The 15920-nt window shown below is 38.4% G+C and overlaps 1 protein-coding gene across 2 annotated transcripts in view; it reads right to left on the minus strand.

The window, feature by feature from the left end:
• Positions 1-15920, minus strand: part of PALS2 (protein associated with LIN7 2, MAGUK p55 family member) — a 109523-nt gene that overhangs the window by 74824 nt on the left and 18779 nt on the right. The gene's annotated exons all lie outside the window — the stretch shown is intronic.

The following is a 15920-nucleotide window of genomic DNA, read 5'->3' on the forward strand; positions in this document are numbered from 1 at the left end:
CCATAGGTCCCTAGAGCTCTTCTCATTATTTTTTTTTCAACTATTTTTTCTTTGTTTTTCAATTCGGATAAATTTCTACTGATCTTCTTTGAAGTTCACGGACTGTCATCTCCATCCTGCTATTGTGCTTGTCCAGTGAGTTTTCTGGTACCATATTTTTCAGTTCCAAATTTCGCATTTGGTTTTTCTTTTCCCTCTTTCTTTACTGAGACATTCTATATTTCCATTTGTTTCAAGACAGCTCACCCTTAATTGTTGTAGCATATTTATAAAACCTGCTTTAAATCTTTCTCAGATGATTCCCACATCTCTGTCATCTCAGTATTGGTGTCTCATGATTATCTTTGCCCATCTGAGTTAAGGTTTCCCAGGTTCTCCATATGCCAAGGAATTTTGGACTGTATGTTGTACATTTTTAATAATATAAGACTCTGCTGGACTTCCCTGGTGGCGCAGTGGTTAAGAATCCGTCTGCCGATGCAGGGGACGTGGGTTCAAGCCCTGGGCCAGGAAGATCCCACATACCACGGAGCAACTAAGCCCGTGCGCCACAACTACTGAGCCTGCGCTCTAGAGCCCATGGGGCACAACTACTGAAGCCCGCGAGCCTAGAGCCCATGCTCCACAAGAGAAGTCACCACAATGAGAAGCCCATGCACCGCAACGAAGAGTAGCCCCCGCTCACCGCAACTAGAGAAAGCCCGCGCACAGCAATGAAGACCCAATGCAGCCAAATAAATAAATATATAAATAAACAAACAAACAAAGACTGTCTTGCTGAAATCTTAGGGAGAGTGTTGATATTTTTGTTTCAGCAAGCAATTGACTCAGCTAAATTCTGACCCTCTAAGGTACCAATGTCATTTTAGTTTAGTTGTCCATGCTTATCTGCACCCTTATTTGTGAACTTGTTTTCATTTCTCTTAGGTAAATACCTAGGAATGGGATTGCTAGATCACATGGTAAGTGTATATTTAACTTTATAAGAAACCAGTAAACTTCAAAATTTCCACAGTGTTATTTGGATCAGTCCCATATATGTATCACCCACTAGCCAGTCTGGGACTTAGTTGGTGGTCTATTGGTATTTCAGTACTAAACATCGCTATGTGTTCTTTAGGGTCAGATCCACATATGCACCTCTCAAGGATGAGCCTAGGAGTGCGTAACAACTTTAAGAAGTCTCTTTCCAAAGCTCCTCTGCAATCTGCCTGGCATTTTGGGTTCTCTGGGATGTTCTTTACTGACCCTCCAGAAATCTGGGGCATAATTTAACCCATTCTGCAGTGTACTTTCTATAAATGGTCTCATGACCTGGTTCAGGCACCCAGAGAACAGAGGGGAAAAAAAAAAACCCCACAAAAAAACGACAGGAACTACAATCCTCCAATTGAAGAGGAAGGTTTCTTGTTTTGGAGTTTTAGTTATGCTCCTGTTAGCTCTTGTAGCTGCTGCAACACTGCTGCCAAAGGACTTCCTGGGGGCTGGGTAGGGGGGAGAGGGGGAGAGGGGAGAGAGGGGGAGAGAGAGAGAGAGAGAGAGACAGAGACAGACACAGACTGATTGATCTCTGCACTCCTGTTGAGCATCTTGCTCTTTAAACCAGAACCAACAGGTTTTTGGAGTTCTAGCTGTCCATTCTGATGCTCTAGGTTTGGGGTTAGGTCCAAGGATAACAAAGCAAAACAAAACAAAAGAACAGTAAACTCACCGTTGATTCAATGGTACTTAAATTTCTGGTTGTCTTCTCTAACCCGCCTGATACTACTGACTTTTCAGAGTCTGCAAATAGCTACTCCTGTATGCTGTCCAGTTTATGGCCGCATTCAGTGGAAGAGACGGGGTATTGTGTGCTTACTCCATCTTACTGGAACCCTTTTTATTATTTTCCACCAAATCTGGGGGTGGGGGGTGTGGTGCCACTATTTCTTCAAATATTTTTTCTGTCCCTTCTCTCCTTCCTTTCTCTCTGGAACTCTCATTACATCTATGTTGAAATGTCTGACATTGTCCGACAGGTCTCTGAGGCTCTGTCCACTTTTCACAATATTTTTTTTCTCTCTCTCTTCTTTGGAGTGAGTACTTTTCATTGATCTTCAAGTTTTCTCTGACATCTCAAATCTGTTATTGAGCCTACCCAATAACAGATTTATTGGATAAATAAATCCTATCCTATTCATTTCAATTATTGTACTTTGAAATCTTAAATTTCTATTTCATTCTTCTTTTCTAATTTGTTTCTCTATTGGGACTCTCTATTAAGTGTTGCTAATATACTGTCCTTTAATTCTTTGAACATATTAAAAACAGCCAATTCAAAGTCTCTGTTAAATCCTACATCAAGCCCACTCACAGTCAGTTTCCACCGACTCTCGTGATTATGTCACGTTTTCCTAGGTTTTCTTTTTTCTTTTTTTTTCCCATGGCCAGCAATTTCTGTTTGAAAATTGAACTTTTAATATATTATGGTAATTCAATTTATTTTATTTTTCAGAGATGCTGGGTCTTTTTTGTAATTTATCTGGACTTGAACTGAAGAATCAGTTTCCCTACATGGTATGCAGTTGGGACATCTCTGTTCAGTTTTTTAATTCTTACTTTTATATTTTAGCCTGGCTTCCCAGTGGGTGTGCCTATGTCTGTATAGCTTAATGGTCAGCCAATGACCTGGGCAATGGTTGTGCTCAAACATCTTAAGCCTGTAAGACGTCCAGCCTCTGCCAGTTGATTTGTGTATAGACTGGGGAATGCACTCAACACTGCAGCCAGTTCTCTAGTCTCCTTTGGGTTGAACTTTTTGGGTCTCCCCTTCACACATGTAGCTTCCAGTCAACCAGAGCTGTATGGAGAACTTACCTCAGCCCTTCTATGGTTCTCTCATTTCTGGGATTTCTGTATTAAATTTCTTCTGGTCCACTGCTCACCCTAAACCAGGTCCACAGCGTTGAGCTAGCAAGGCAGCAGGTTTTCTCCCTCTCTTTCCATCCGAACCCACCACTCTGTACTTGCAAAGCCACAGGTTTTTGTGTCCCCTCTCACTCATCCCTTTCCTGAATCAAGTTACTCCCCCACGGCCACCTCTTTGGCAGCAAAGCTGCTGGGTTTCTCAGCTAGTCCCAAGCTGGTAAAGCTTCAGTTTTCATCAGCTGAGGCGGGTGGGGACAGCAGGGCACGCCTGAGGAGGTATCTGGGAAGGGCCCGGGCCAGAAGGCCACAGACTCACACTGTTCTCACCCCAAGCCCTAACAGTTGTGCAAGATCAAGTTTTTTTTAACTACCTTTGGTCAATTTCCAATACCCCTAAATGGATGTTTTTGACAATTCGGTCCGGTTTTCTATTTACTTTCTGCAGAGGGGAACTGCCAGCCTCTTCATGCCACCATTACCAGAATTCAAGTAATGTTTCTAATTAAAAAGAAAAATCAAAGTTTTAACTCTACTAAACCTTCATCATCACAACTTATCATCAAGTGAAAGGTCGTCACGATAATTGGTAATATTGCTTCTAATGAGGCAACTTTTTAGGATGCTCATTGTCATGTTACTGGAAAACATGGGCAAAACAGAAATAGCCTCAATGTTCCTCATCAGGGGAATGCCTAAATCCCCATCCTATGAATAATCTGCAACCGTTAGAAGAGCATGATTTTGGGCTTCCCTGGTGGCGCAGTGGTTGAGAGTCCGCCTGCCGATGCAGGGGACACGGGTTCGTGCCCGGGTCTGGGAAGATCCCACATGCCGCGGAGCCACTGGGCCCGTGAGCCATGGCCGCTGAGCCTGTGCGTCCGGAGCCTGTGCTCCGCAACGGAAGAGGCCACAACAGTGAGAGGCGCACGTACGAAAAAAGAAAAAAAAAAGAGTGTGATTTTATATGTACTAACATGTAAAACCCTCCAAAACACGTTTTTCTGTGGAAAACAGCAAGTGTCATATAGTATTGTGTCATATAGAGAGAAATGAAGCACACAAAACTTTCCACAGGTACAAATATGCAAATATACAGGAATCGGTCTGGAAAGATATAAAGCAAAGTATAACAGGTATTACCCCTGGGGAATGAGCAGAGATTGAAAGAAGGGTTAGTTAAAAGGGCTCTTGGCTCTATCTGGTAATATCTTAAAGTTGTTACCAAATTAATATATTTATGCATACCTGTGTAACAAAACAATGACTGAACAAATGAACTGCTCAAACTATGAACTGTATATCTGGAAAGTCAATATCATGAAGGTTCCTAGAGGTTTCTGTACAGACTTATAAGGATTAAAGAAAACCACCTTACCTAATAAAATTAAGTAAGCTTATATACAAGATTTTATTAGGCAAAAATGCTTAGCCTCATTTCTCAAGTCATGGATTTGTCTCTCCAAAGATAAGCTCCTTATATAGAACACTTCATCCCTTAAATACCTCATGCCTTATGTATTAGTTTGTATTTTTTATCATGGATTTCTTTCCTAGTAAGCCATTTCAGTCCATGTCACATTAAATAATACCTTTTCATAATTTTAACAAGAGCACTTTAAGTGATGAGACTATTTTAATGCCTAGAGTTAAGCATTACAATGAATGAAACTCACTAACAGTTGCTCTTAATTTTTTACATGTTCATTCTACAAATCGGATATTTTTTTCCCATTTTTACCTTAATCACGACCTTTATAAATTTCAAAACAAAGCCTCCAAGCCACTGGGGGAATAAATGAAAACAATTTACCTTCCACTGTTAGCCATGCACACACACAATGAAAACTGTAGTTTCTGCATGTAGCTCCAGGGTATTTGGTATAAGATGACTAAGAATTTCTACATTGATTCTTGATAAATATTTATCAGGCTAGAGGACTCTTCTCTCTTATAATACTGTATTACTCTCACAACTGTAAAATAACAAAATAGACCATCTTTTCTATTTGTACTAAGTGACTGAGCAAGAATTTCTTACTATTGCTGCTTTAAGGAGCCCCTTTTGTAAAAGCTCTTTTAGGCTTTTCTGCTCATAACACACCCACACATGCTAATTTAATCAAAGCCATCAAGTGGTGTCAGTATAAAAGTCTTACCCTTACTCTTTACAACTCCTCCATCATTGAATCAAGCCTGCATACCACTGTTATTACATTTTCCTACATTTTCTATCCCATTTCAGTGTTAAAAAATTGCCATAAGCTGGAGGGTATAAGTTTTATACCCTTTTATACATCTTAAAGATGAGAAAAAATGAGGCCCCAAAGTTTAAGAGACTGACCAGTGGTAAGTCAATAGTTTAAAAAAATATGTACATCATATTTACATATAGTAAATGTAAATGATTGGCTCCAAACCATGCTCATCTTTCCCAGCTGTAATCACAGATTATTTCCCATATATGATCCCTCTATAAAACACTCTCAATATTTTCCCTAAACAGAAAGAAAGAAAATGTCCAAGCGACTGAAAGGGTAACAAATCAGAACATTTTGCAAGGGACTGGCCAAAAGCACAGGGATATGAAGACATGAGTTCTGTCACCGAGAGCTTGCATTTCAACAAGCGGCAGATATGAAGAAAACTCATGAAACGATTCTGTTTGGTCACTGGAGAGAACACTGGGCATGAGAAAACACAGTTCCTAGTCCCAGTCTTGCCACTATGCAGTATGACTTTATTATGATTTTAGCCCTGAAAGAGTAGCCACAAATTTCTACTGGTCAACACCAGCCATCTCTCATCATTTCTACTGCCATGCCAAGTGTTCAGACACGGTGATGGAATCAGAAATATCCTTGTGAAACTTGGAAGCAGTTGCAAAGTTCAGGAAGATGGAAGAAAATGAGTTGCCAGTACTAACATGCTCAGGAGCAGCAGATGACTAAAATAAATGCCTAAAATAAATGCCTGCAAGAACAAAAGACGATTGAAATCAAACTCCAGATTAATAGTCAGAAATGGCCATTAGAAACTCTTTGAAGTCAGGGATGCTGGATGCTACAGATCAACGGTGGGTTAAGATACTTCTCTCACCACTCTATTTTATTCTCTCTTTCTCCCTGAACTGTGAAAGATCAAACAGTCATGGAATCAAATGTATGTATTGAAATCTGAAGAAAAAAAATACATTAAATATAAAACATTTCCGGGCTTCCCTGGTGGCGCAGTGGTTGAGAGTCCGCCTGCCGATGCGGGGCACACCGGTTCGTGCCCCGGTCTGGGAGGATCCCACATGCCGCGGAGCGGCTGGGCCCGTGAGCCGTGGCTGCTGGGCCTGCGCGTCCGGAGCCTGTGCTCCGCGGCGGGAGAGGCCACAACAGTGAGAGGCCCGCGTACCGCAAAAAAAAATAAAAATAATAAAAATAAAAATTAAAATTAAAAAATTAAAAAAAAAAAAAAAACATTTCCTTTTTTTGCAAATTGCCGACCTTCTTTTTTCTCTCATATTCTTTGCTTAAAGTAATCTTATCAAGAATTCAAGAAATGCTGAAGGAAGAGTGATAACAGGTACAGATTTTAATTATGTCACTCTACATTATGTAATTCCAAAAAAGATTATAATGTCTAACAAACGAAGTCAAGATCCAAAGGGAATACATACATTCATAATTAATTTTCCTAATTATTTTTAAATACTAACATCTGGTTAAACAAGCAGAAAGAATGGTTTTCCAGCATTCATTAAGTATTTCATACTTGTTCCCTGTTTCTCCTTGCTAAATGATAACCTCTCCAAGAACAAGAGCTTTCTCTTCCCTTATAGCTCCCAGTAGAGAGCCTTGTATACAATAGGTACTCAACAAATGTTTAATAAGTGTTTAACTAATGCTCTGAATTATTTTTCCTTTATATTATCTGGCTTTCAGCTCTGATTGGGGATAAAAGTTTGTATAATCAACAACTTGACACATACCAAAGTAAAATACAAAGTCACCTGGGGATTAGTTTGAGTTTGAAATAGCACCAGTATGCCAAAGGAACCAACTCTTGTTAATTTCTTGTGTTAACAATGAAGAGGTCTAAAGAAAAATTCAAATTGAAGCAAAGCATGGATGGCTGTAGTGGCTCTTAGAGCAAACAATCTTCTTTCGGAAGGGAAAGCTGAAGGGTGTTCATCACAGATCCTTTTACCCAAGGTATAATTAAAAATTAAAAATAAACATGGTTAGAAAGCAGAAACCCTTCTCTCTGACAGGCTCCAACATTTTGGCATATTTGGATTTGACAAATTTAAGTGTCAAGCTTGAAAGAATATTAAATACAAAAACAAAAGTAAAATGAACAAATATTTTTATTCAAGAGGACAAATATCAGTATTTCCAGGTTAAAATAAACTGAATTAATCTATTTTTGCTCTCACCTAAAATCTCTCTAAAATGTAATAACAAAGATGTGTGTGTGTAATTTTATTTTATTTTTAAAGGCACAAAGATGTGGAGAATTAGAGATAAATTGACTTTGGAAGCTGTAAAACACAGGGATAAAGGATTAACTGATTTAGCAGACCCAAGAGGTCAAACTCTAAACAAGCTACAGGAAAAGCAGAAAATCATTTCATTTACAAAACAAAATCTTCCGAAGACTGAGGAATTAGCAGCCCAAGGTACATGAAGTGAGGGGAACTACAATGAGGAGACTCAGATAATATTAGGTCAGCATTCATTAGCTGATCCCTTAGTAAACCGTAGTTACCTTTCTCCATTCCTGTCTTTTTATTTTCTTGAAGTTAATATTTATTTGCTTAGTTTTTCATATATACTACTTATCAATAATTCAACCCCACCCTCCTTGCAGGGTACTTGCTGCCCCTCACCCTCACCCATGCAGGACTGAAAACTAGGGGTTGATCTGGAGAGAGTAACGTAAGAAATGTCGCTGGACAAAGGACAATGAAATCATATGGAAAACAGGATTACTGAATGATGAGACAAACCTTCTACCTGCTTCTCCCTCTTGACTATCAAAAGCCTTTACCCTTCACATCTTTACCTTCCAGGCAGATATGAAGAGTCTTCTCTACAGAATATGACCAGCCTAAGTGGAAAGACATAGACATCAAGATCAGGCATTATTCCCAAACAATCCAGTCACAGAATGGCTACAGTGAAGCTCATACATGCAAACAGAGTTCCATGGTTTTAGTTCTCTGCTGTTAAGAATGAGCTACTGGGACTTCCCTGGTGGCGCAGTGGTTAAGAATCCGCCTGCCAATGCAGGGGACACGGGTTCGAGCCCTGGTCCGGGAAGATCCCATATGCTGCGGAGCAACTAAGCCCGTGCGCCACAACTACTGAGCCCGCGTACTGCAACCACTGGAGCCTGTGCTCTGCAACAAGAGAAGCCACAGCAATGAGAAGCCTGCGCACCACAACGAAGAGTAGCCCCCGCTCGCCGCAACTAGATAAAGCCTGAGCACAACAAGGAAGACCCAATGCAGCCAAAAATAAATAAATAAAATTAAAAAAAAAAAAAAAGAATGAGCTACTGCACTTTGTGTTGCATTTTGGTAACTGCAAAATTTCAAACTTTTTCATTATCTGTTACAAATATAAAACTTTAATGGATGAGGAGTTGCTCCTTAAGGATGAGCAAAGAAAGTGGTTTCTTAAGATGGAATCTGCTCCCGGTGAAGATTCTGTGAAGGCTGTTGAAATGACAACAAAGGATTTAAAATATTATATAAACTTAGTTGATAAAGCAGCGGCAGGGATTGAGAGGACTGACTCCAATTGTGAAAGCACTTCTACTGTGGGTAAACTGCTGTCAAATGCACTGCATGCTACAGAGAAATGGTTCATGAAAGGCAGAGTCCATCAATGGGGCAAACTTCATGGCTGTCTTATTTTAAGAAACTGCCACGGCCACCGTGATCAGTCAGCAGCCATCAACATCGAGGCAAGACTCTCCACCAGCAAGAAAATTACACCTTGCTGAAGGCTCAGATGATGGTTAGCATGTTTTAGCAATAAAGTATTTCTTTATTAAGATATGCAGGCATAATGCCATTGCACACTTACTAGACTACAGTATAGTATAAACCTAACTTTTATATGCACTGGGAAACCAAAAAATCCATGTGACTCACCTTGTGGTATTTGCTTTATTGTGATGATCTGGAACCAAACCCGCAATATCTCCAAGGTCTGTGATGGATTTATATACTGAGAGCATAACTATATTGTGCTGGTCAATCTGTCATTAAGGCAATGTGAAATGTCCTAAAAATTTATTTTTTATTTATATTATTTATTTTCAGCCACATTGGGTCTTCGTTGCTGCACACGGGCTTTCTCTAGTTGCAGGTAGCGGGGGCTACTCTTTGTGGTGGTGCGCAGGCTTCTCATTGCTGTGGCTTCTCTTGTTGCAGAGCACGGGCTCTAGGCGTGTGGGCTTCAGTGGTTGTGGCACGCAGGCTCAGTAGTTATGGCTCACGGGCTCTAGAGCACGGGCTCAGTGGTTGTGGCGCACAGGCTTAGCTGCTCCGCGGCATGTGGGATCTTCCCGGAGCAGGGCTCGAACCCGTGTCACCTGCATTGGCAGGTGGATTCTTAACCACTGTGCCACCAGGGAAGTCCTAAAAATATTTTTTAAATGACCCTTTTATAGAGAGATATAAGGAGACTGAACCTATCAGACATTAAAATATATTTTAAAGCTGTGTTAATTAAAACAGGGTAGTACTCATTCAGGTAGAAATGGGAAGATCAGTGGAACTAAATAGAGGATGGCTAATCAAAATAAAAGTGAAATACTAATGTTAACCAAGGAGAAATGCAGAGGTCAAAAACTCTGTTTGGTAACAGAGTTGGGGGTACACACTGGGGCAGCTTCTACATAAATTAAAAAGTATGTATCTTCAAGGATTTTCAATGCCACATTGTTTATAAAAGCAAAAGACGAGAAATAATCTGGTTAAATAAGTCATAATATATATACTCACAGTATGTATGCTCAGTTATAATATACATACCTGTGGAAAGAATGGGCTGTATTCATGTTTACAGAAATGAAACATCTACAGTTAAAAAAAAAAAAAAGTGAGTATACCGGGCTCCCATTTGTTTAAGAAAAGAAGGTGGGGAAGGAGTAATACACACACTTACATATTTGTATATGCTTTTGTGTGTTTATATTTATGTAAGAACATATAAGAAAGTACTAATAGTGCTTGACGTGGGAAACAGATCTGAAGTAGAAAATTTGACTTCTCATTATGTATCTCTTTCTACTCTTACTTGTTTTTAACTGGGTTTTTTTTTTTTTGGTTAAAATTTTTTTAAGGAAAGGAAAAAAACAAACCTGATTCTTTATGTTCCTAAGGGTACATAAATGTTAAATGCATTAAAAGTCATGCTTATTAAAAAAAAAGAAAAAAGAATGAGTTACTGATATTAACCTTGGGATCTCAGACGCTGAGTGACAGAAACCAGAATAAACAGGTAAAATCTACTTGTAATAATAAAACTATTTAAGGCTGAAGGAAACAATCATTAAAATCCTCAGAGGAATATGAAAACATTGTATTCATCAAACTAGAACAAGACTGCTGTAGGAGGGGAACATCCAGGGGAAACAAAAGAGCTTCTAAAATAAAAATGCAAAAGTAGAAATAAAAAATGCAATATAAGTCATGGAAGATAAATTTGGGGAAATACCAAAAAAAGTAGAAAAGTACAGAGGTAGAAAGAAAGAAGAGAAAAAAGTCAGAGGACTAATAGAGGGCATCTAAATAAGTGGAATTATTTAGAAAGAAGAATATACAAAACAGAAGGGAGAAAAACATTAATGAAACACTTAATATTTTCCAGAACTGAAAGCAGTAAGTTGCTAGACTAAATGGGGCATACAGCACGCAGTGAAACAGATGAAAACAGAGGTATACTAAGACACATCATTGTGAAATTTCAGAACACTAGAGACAAAGGAAAAAAACCACAATCACATGTCAAGAATTAGGAATCAAAGTCCTTTTGAACTTTTCAATGATGACATCTAAAAATAAAAGACGATGAAATGATGCATCTAAAAACATTTCCACCCTAAAATTCTTTACCCTGCCAAACTATCAATCAAGTGTGAGGACAGTTAAAATTAATTTTCAGACCTGTTTATAAGGTTTCATAAAACTAATCTACCACAAACACTTTTTCTTAGAAAGATTAAAAAAAAAAAAAAAAAGACATGCTGCCCTCTGAGCATGTAACAAAGGGGCAAAATAGAAAAGGGGAAGATATGAGATAAAGGAACTAGAAGACGCAATCCATGAGAAAGGTAAAAGTGACTCTCAGGAAGATGGTGACAAGTGTGTATCAGGTATGGAGAATAATGAGTCTATCCTGGACAGTGAGAAGGTCCCAGGAGCAACCTCTTCAAGAAAATCAAGTTGATAAACTTGGATAAACATACTGAAAGGTGAATTAAAAAACTAGTAGAGACTTTGGAGGTTGAATTATTGATAAGCAGTATATATGGAAAACTCAGCAAACAATTATTAACTCCAAGAAAATAAAAACAGAGGAATGGAAAAGGTAACTACAATTTACTAATGGGTCAATTAATAAATACTGATTTAATAAAAATATTAATATAATTATGTTGGGAGAATTGAGGGATCAGAAGTGTGTGTATATATATACAGAGAGAGAGAAAGTAGGGGTAGAGTGGAAAAAAGAGCTAAATCCTCATCTTCCATAACGGTTAAAACTGAACAATCAAGAAATCAGCCACATAAGCATACCATAAATGATATGGAGCTCAGTGACAAAAGCATCAGCTAAAAAGTTCAAAGTTGTAGCCTCTAGGCATCAAGAAACAGAGATAAAGAGCAAAACAGTCTTTGATCTGTACATGCATTAACAATTTTAATATGAAAACCTACCAAAAAATATGCCTCTTGTGTATAAAGAGTAACCAATTTGAACACAGAAATATCAGAATTACAACTGTTCTTGCAGAGTTAAAAACAAACAGGACTTCTTCTTTGAAGGTGAAAAAGCCTGGAAACACCAAGTCATCTTTGGATGATATGCTTCATTAAATTCTTCTTTGTATATATTATGATATGAAATGTATTTTAGTAAAACATTCCATTAAAATATAACATTTAAAATCAATATTTAAAAAGCCTATAAAGAATATTTTTAATTTTCAAAAGATATGTATTTTCTCTGCATTCATAAGTGTACAGATATAACTTTAACAAAAGGAAACTTTTTAATCAATCTTACTTAATTCATCATAAAACTGCTTCTTCTATTTACTGGCATGTTTATCTAGTTTTAACCCAAATCATTTTCCTTAATTCACATACCACTAATTCCACTCCAACTAGGAACTGGGGCTCAAAAATCACTGATTTGTAATCAAATACAATTCAGATTATAGTACTGTTATACTAAAATGACACAGATCTCTCAATGTAAAAACATTTTATAAGCTACTAGAATTAGCTATCAATTTCCAATATTCTTCTTTCACTCAACACTCTCAGGCTGTTGTTCACTTCTACTTATATCAGCCTTTAAAGCACTGAGCAAAACATTATGTAAAAGTAAGTGCAAGACACTGCATTAAAAATAAGCACAATAATATATTACTGACAGTGAAAAAGAAGGAAACATTCTCTTCTCCAAGGTATAATGCCACTCAACTAGGTCTCCTGGGCAGCAATGCTCAGGTTAAGAAGACAGGGGAACACAGTCTCCCCACATAGGAAGTCCATGTATGGAATGTCAAACATAATCTACAATATTAGAAAACTTCATTCTATATATCCAGATGGAAACCCTGCATAGAATAGCCTTACTAATTATTTTAAAAGTTTTAGAAATTTAGAAAGCCCAAAGAAGTCCTGCCTTGGTGAAAGCAGCTATATCCTATCCAAAATGAAGAGATTATTTTAGGCTTTAACCTCACATTTCTTATTTGGAAGACTTTCTGGTTGTAAGAAACTTGAGGAACACGCAATATGTTCAAAGTGGTGAAAGAACATTCTAATTACATAAAATGACAACTGAATCCTGGTACTATTTTAGTCTTTTTCTCATTGCAATTTTCCTTATGGCAAGCATAAACACTAGACACAACTGGATATCCTTGCCAGCCCTTCAGTTCTAGCAGTTAAGGAGCTGGATACCATGTTTTGAGAACACTGGTAACAAAATGAACTAGAAATATGGTAATTTGTGTCTCTCATAAATGTTTAAAAGGTTACATAAAAATATTGTTTCAAATATTGCAGAAAGTTTTTACAAGTCCTTTTCTGTAATGACAGTTTTCTGCTTTAACAGAATTTCCTTCATATGCTTTGGTTTGATAAAATTGCATTAATGGTGTAGTTACAGTAAGACTTAGTGAAAAGATTCACCCACTAGCCTGGCTACAGCTCATCTGCACTCATTACAATAAATGTAGCCCTAGACAAAATTATCTGGGAATCAAGTTTGTCTTCATCTCCCCTCACTTCTGATTTCCACAGCTCTTTCCTTCCTTTCAGTGCCCTCCTTCCTATTCTTATCCCCAGCTTTTCAATATGCTCAAACTTCCTTATTTTCCCCCCAAATCAGCAAAGTCCTAAATATTGCTTCACACTTCTATTACTTGCCCCTTGGTTCTCTCACATTCTCTATTTCAAACATTTACTACCCTAGTCAGCAGATGATTTTGTCAGAAGGGAAAGAAAAAGAGGCTATCATTTATGATTTACTGAAATTCCCCTCCACTTGTAGAATCAACTGTATCAGCACCGTTCCTTACCTTTTTTTCCTCAAATCTCACAAGAAAATATGCCCCTAGTCCTCTACAAAGCTGCTGTCTGTGTGATGAATCAAGTCCCTCCCACCCACTGTAGGACCATGACCCATGGGTTATCCCTCTCCTGTAACTTCAGTATTTTTTCATTTGTAACTCCCACATTTTTAAGTTTTAATATCTTCCTCATCTTTCAGTAATGATATTTTAAATCTCCATTTTGAACCCCCTTTCACTTTTTAAAATTTATTTAATTTATTTATTTTTGGCTGCATTGGGTCTTCGTTGCTGCACGCAGGCTTTTCTCTAGTTGTGGCGAGCGGGGGCTACTCTTCATTGCGGTGCGCGGGCTTCTCATTGCGGTGGCTTCTCTTGTTGCGGAGCACGGGCTCTAGGTGCGTGGGCTTCAGTAGTTGTGGCTCATGAGCTCTAGAGCTCAGGCTCAGTAGTTGTGGCGCACGGGCTTAGTTGCTCGGTGGCATGTGGGATCTTCCCGGACCAGGGACCCCATGTCCCCTGCACTGCCGGGGGATTCTTAACCACTTGTGCCACCAGGGAAGCCCCCCATTTCACTTTTAAGTCACACCCTCCTCTCTCTCCTTTTGCCCATCACAGCTACTAAGCTTCTTTAAAGAGTAGTTCACCCTGGGCATCTTTTCTTCAGTTCTCCACCTTCCCATTCAGCCTCCGCTATCTGGCTTCCCTAGCCACCACTCTCCTCAAACTTCCTAACTATGTTTAGGAACAAGCTAACTGAAAAATCAAGCGCATATTCTGTCCACATTCTGCCTGAGGGCAGGCTGTCACTCCTGTTGGTGTTCCTCAGATCTTCACTCTTTCCTTGAATGATATTTACTTCTAGGGCTTCAACCAGTTTCTATCTGAATATGATTTTCAAATCTTAGTTATAGCAGTCACTTTTCCCCAACTGCCTTCTTAATGTATTGTACTTTCCCCGGGAACCCCAAATATGGTGCCTTTAATTTACCATTTTCAAAACTAGTTACTCACCCTAACTAGAGATTCTAGCTCTTGTTATCACGACATCACCATCCACCCTTTCTCCAAAGCTTAAAATCTCAGAATCATCTGATTTTTTAAAATTCTCCCTAACCTAGACATCAAATTCTCCTCCAAATCCTTCTCATTCTACTACAGAAAAGTCTCAAAAATTCATCCTCATCACAATTTCCAGGCTCTGACCTTTGGTTTAGAGTTTTTATCTTCTCTTGTCTAGACTATTTTAAAAGCCTCTTACCTGGTCTACTGATCTCTAATCTTTCTCCACCCTGGTCCTGGCTCCATGCTGTGTCTAGAAGCATCCTTGTTAAAGTACAGAGCTCATCCTGAGAAAAGCTAGATCTACAGAGGTTTTTTTTTTTTAAACAGCTCAAATAGTGCTGTTCCTAATTTGCTCTCACAATGCAGTAGCCCTGCTTTTAGTACATTTTTACTGACCTAAGCACTAATTAATAAAGCAGTTTAAGGCTCCATTGGTTTTTTAATAAGAAAATATGTAGTATTATAATTGAACCAACAGAATTGTCTGAAAGTGTTTTTATACAATAAGCACTAATAAACATGAAATATAACTATAGCATCACTGCCAGATTGTATTAAATATGCAAATCTGAATCTTTTTTAGTATCCCCCAAACTACATTATTTTAGAGTAAATTTCATTGGTAGTTTTTTCAAGATAACACTTATTTTTTTACATGCACTTAGAAAAATACGTAGAATTCAAAACAGATCCAATGGTAAAGTGGTTTTTAAATTCAGCCATGATGGTGGTAATAGAAGAAAAGTACATAATCTTAAGTAACTGACTCAAAATCCAACTCTTGTACCCCTGGCGGCTATCATTTTACTCTAAGCCACCACCATCTCTTGCTCATTTACTTCAGTAGTCACTCAATTGCTCCCCTGCTTTCACTCTAGTTCTCAACAATATTCTCCAGATTGGCTAGAACCATCATTTAAAACATAAACAGATTTTGTTACTCTTGCGCTAAAACCGTCCAAAGGCTTCCCACTGCACTTAGAAAAACATCCGAACTCCTGACCATGACCTACAGAGCCTTCATGACTTGGCACCCTGTGCGTCCCTCTGAGTTCATCTGCTACAACTCTCTCCCCGTGGTCCGCTCTAGTCACACTGGCCTTCCTTCTGTTCTTCAAACATGCCCAGTTTATTTCCCA

Source organism: Aethalodelphis obliquidens, unplaced genomic scaffold, assembly GCF_003676395.1.
Source record: "Aethalodelphis obliquidens isolate GAN/ISIS:26980383/991018 unplaced genomic scaffold, ASM367639v1 scaffold5, whole genome shotgun sequence".
NCBI classification, from domain to species: domain Eukaryota; kingdom Metazoa; phylum Chordata; class Mammalia; order Artiodactyla; family Delphinidae; genus Aethalodelphis; species Aethalodelphis obliquidens.